The sequence below is a fragment of the Bos grunniens genome, chromosome 14 (genome assembly GCF_055505025.1).
Source record: "Bos grunniens cultivar Pamir isolate PY7600 chromosome 14, Bosgru_T2T1.0, whole genome shotgun sequence".
NCBI lineage: Eukaryota > Metazoa > Chordata > Mammalia > Artiodactyla > Bovidae > Bos > Bos grunniens.
Window position 1 is genome coordinate 47,845,684 of NC_141178.1, and position 4,153 is coordinate 47,849,836.

At 40.9% G+C, this 4,153-nt stretch overlaps 1 pseudogene; it reads right to left on the bottom strand.

The window, feature by feature from the left end:
- Positions 1-300: 300 nt before the first annotated feature.
- LOC147359375 (small ribosomal subunit protein eS1 pseudogene) lies at positions 301-1,058 on the bottom strand (annotated as a pseudogene).
- Between the last annotated feature and the right edge of the window lie 3,095 nt (positions 1,059-4,153).

Consider the following 4,153-nt stretch of genomic DNA (forward strand, 5'->3'; position numbering starts at 1 on the left):
AAGTTAAAGTCTTTGTAGATATAGGAATACATTCTCTTACACTGCCCCACCTACAACCCACACCCATGAACTCTTAGGTTTCTACATTTTCAATGTGATTCTTGAGAACAGGAAAGAATTCAAAACCAAAGCAATGAAGTTACTCTATGTACTGTGAGGTCATATTTCACTTGGGAGTTGGGTTTAAAGTTAGTGCAAACTACAAAAACCAAGCTGAGTCAAAATCATCTCTGGAAATCTTTTTTTTTTTTTTTTTGGCCACAAATAAGACCTTTTGTCACCATTAAAAAGGCCTGCATTTTAAACAGATTCTTGGACTGGGGACTCATATCCATCAGTTTGTTTAACTTTAGCACCTGTCTCATCCCCAGCAGCTTTTCCAGAACTACTAACTTCACCATGTAGTTTCATGAGTTTTCCCAATTCAAACTTGGACTTCTTCAGCATTTTTACTTTTCTAACAAAGGCATCGTAAAGCAGATAGATTGGCAAGCCTTTTCTATGTCTTTTCCAATGCTGTCTGGAATCAATTTACGGACCACTTCTTTGAAGTCACTTGTCTGCACCTGTCAGGCCATGATTATCGTCATCTCCATGTGAATCTGGCATACCTGCTGGTGCTGGACATGAGAGGTCTTCCGAATGTGATTACTGTGTTTCTTAGTAAAGCCCACACAGGACAGATGAGGCAAATAACAATTGGTAGTCTTGACAACAAGGTGAGCTTCAGTCATGGTCTACCATTGTTTTGACCATGGAGCACGTTTTGTCACAGGTAGATCTATCCCATGGAAACTAGTCAGGTAGTTTTTGCCTTGAACATCCTCCGTAATTAGATTGAATTTTCTAAAGGCAACTTCATCATTCTGCAAATCAGCGAGATTCACTTCAGAAATACAAGTGTGTGGTAATCAGATTCAATTTTGGTTCCTTGAGTTCTCATGACCAGTGTTTTCCCAGAATAGCTGGTGTTTTCACATCATACCAATATTCTTAGAAAATGGGGCAACCACTTTCTTCTTGGCTTTCATAAGGCACTTTTTCTTGCCAACCAACATGATGCTGTTCAGGAGACCAAAAGGGCTAGAAATCTTAAGGGGCTGTGGTAGGCAGAATTTGGAAGACGACCTCCTGAGAGTCCTTTTCTGGTTATTCAATCACACACCTATCTGACTACCATTGTGAAGGGATTTTTTGCAGGTGCAAAGCCCCTAATCAGTTAGATTTTAAATACAGAGAGTATTGGGGTAAGCCTGACCCAATTGAGAGAACTTTGAAAGCAGAATATTTGCTCAGGCTGGTATTAGCAGGGAAATTCAGAGAGACTGAAAGAACCACACAGATTTGCTTAAGCCATTGCTGGCTTTCAGATGGAAGGGAGGACCAGAGATTGGCCACTATCTGCTGAAAGTGACCCCTGGCCAACAGCCAGCAAATAAACAAGGACCTTAGTCCTACAGCAACAAGGAACTGAAGGCTGTCAATAACTTGAAGTGAGCCTGGAAGCAGATTCTTCCCAAGCCTCTAGACAGGAGCCCAGCCAAGCCAACACCTTGATTTCAGTCTTTTGAGACTCTAAGCAAAGAAACCAGCCAAAATAGCCTGTATTTCTGACCTAAAGAACTGTGAGCTAATAAGCAAGTATGTGCAAACTGCCAAGTGTGTGGTAATCAGCCGAACAAAATGAAAAACGAACATTAGTCTATATAACAGCATGAGGCTGTGCTGTTTAAATTACTTTTTATTAATTTAAATTCCTCTGTCACACTAGCCACAAATCAAGCACACCATAGTCACATGTGGCGACTTGCTACCATATTGAACACTAGAAACTACAGGACTTGTTCATCATCACAAAATGTTCTATTGGATGGAATGCTCTGAAAGATCCAAAAGAATCAGTTTTGGCGGCTTCCCTGGTGGTCCAAAGGCGAAGACTCCATACTCCCAACGCAAGGGGCCAGGGTTCCATCCCTGATCAGGAAACTAGACCCCATATGCTGCAACTCAGAGCTTGTGTGCAGCAACTAAAAATCCCTCATGAATGCAACTAAGACCCAGAGCAGCAAAAATTATAAATTAAAAAAAGAAGAAGAATCAGTTTTCTTATAGTTTTAACCCAGATTAATATTACTTTCATAGCACTTACCATGAACATCCTATTGCAAAATTCAGACTTAAATTGAAGAAAGTAGGGAAAAATCACTAGACCATTCAGGTATGATGTAAATCAAATCCCTTATGATTATACAGTGGAAATGAGAAATATATTCAAGGGATTAGATCTGATAGACAAAGTACCTGAAGAACTATGGATGGAGGTTCGTGACATTGTACAGGAGGCAGGGATCAAGACCATCCCCAAGAAAAAAAAATATAAAAAGCCAAAATGATTGTCTGAGGAGGCCTTACAAATAGCTAAGAAAAAAAGAGAGGCTAAAGGCAATGGAGAAAAGGAAAGATGTACCCATTTGAATGTAGAGTTCCAGAGAATAGGAAGGAAAGATAAGAAAGGCTTCCTCAGGGATTAATACAAAGAAATACAGGAAAGAAATATAATGGGAAAGACTAGAGATCTCTTCAAGAAAATGAGAGATACCAAGGGAACATTTCATGCAAAGATGAGCACAGTAAAGGGGAGAAATGATATGGACCTAACAGAAGCAGAAGATATTAAGAAGAGGTGGCAAGAATACACAGAATAACTATACAAAAAAGATCTTCATGACCCAGATAACCACGATGGTCTGATCACTCACCTAGAGCCAGACATCCTGGAGTACAAAGTCAAGTGGGCCTGAGGAAGCATCACTACAAACAAAGCTAGTGGAGGTGATGGAATTCCAGCTGAGCTATTTCAAATCCTGAAAGATGATGCTGTGAAAGTGCTGCACTCAATATGCCACAAATCTGGAAAATTCAGCAGTGGCCACAGGACTAGAAAAGGTCAGTTTTCATTCCAATCCCAAAGAAAGGCGATACCAAAGAATGCTCCAACAACCACACAATTTCACTCATCTCACATGCTAGTAAAGTAATGCCCGAAATTCCCCAAGCCAGGCTTCAGAAATACGTGAACTGTGAAGGTCCAGATGTTCAAGCTGGTTTTAGAAAAGGCAGAGGAACCAGATATCAAATTGCCACCATCCGCTGGATCATGGAAAAAGCAAGAGAGTTCCAGAAAAACATCTATTTCTGCTTTATTGACTATGCCAAAGCTTTTGACTGTGTGGATCACAATAAACTATGGAAAAATCTGAAAAAGATGGGAATACCAGAGCACCTGACCTGCCTTTTGAGAAACATATATGCAGGTCAGGAAGCAACAGTTAGAACTGGACATGGAACAACAGACTGGTTCCAAATAAGAAAAAGAGTACGTCAAGGCTGTATATTGTCACCCTGTTTATTTAACTTATATGCAGAGCACATCATGAGAAACGCTGGGCTGGAAGACACATAAGCTGGAATCAAGATTGCCGGTAAAAATATCAGTAACCTCAGATATGCAGATGACACCACCCTTATGGCAGAAAGTGAACAAGAACTAAAGAGCCTCTTGATGAAAGTGAAAGTGGAGAGTGGAAAAGTTGGCTTAAAGCTCAACATTCAGAAAACTAAGATCATGGCATCCAGTCCCATCACTTCACGGGAAATAGATGGGGAAACAGTGGAAACAGTGGCTGACTATTTTGGGGGGGCTCCAAAATCACTGCAGATGGTGATTGCAGCCATGAAATTAAAAGACGCTTACTCCTTGGAAGGAAAGTTATGACCAACCTAGACAGCATATTCAAAAGCAGAGACATTACTTTGTTGACAAAGGTCCATCGAGTCAAGGCTATGGTTTTTCCAGTAATCATGTATGGATGTGAGAGTTGGACTGTGAAGAAAGCTGAGCACTGAAGAATTGATGCTTTTGAACTGTGGTGTTGGAGAAGACTCTTGAGAGTTCCTTGGACTGCAAGGAGATTCAACCAGTCTATGCTAAAGGAAATCAGTCCTGAATATACATTGGAAGGACTGATGCTGAAGCTGAAACTACAGTTCTTTGGCCACCTGATGTGAAGAACTGATTCATTGGAAAGACCTTGATGCTGGGGAAGTTTGAAGGCGGGAGGAGAAGGGGACGACAGAGGATGAGATGGTTGGA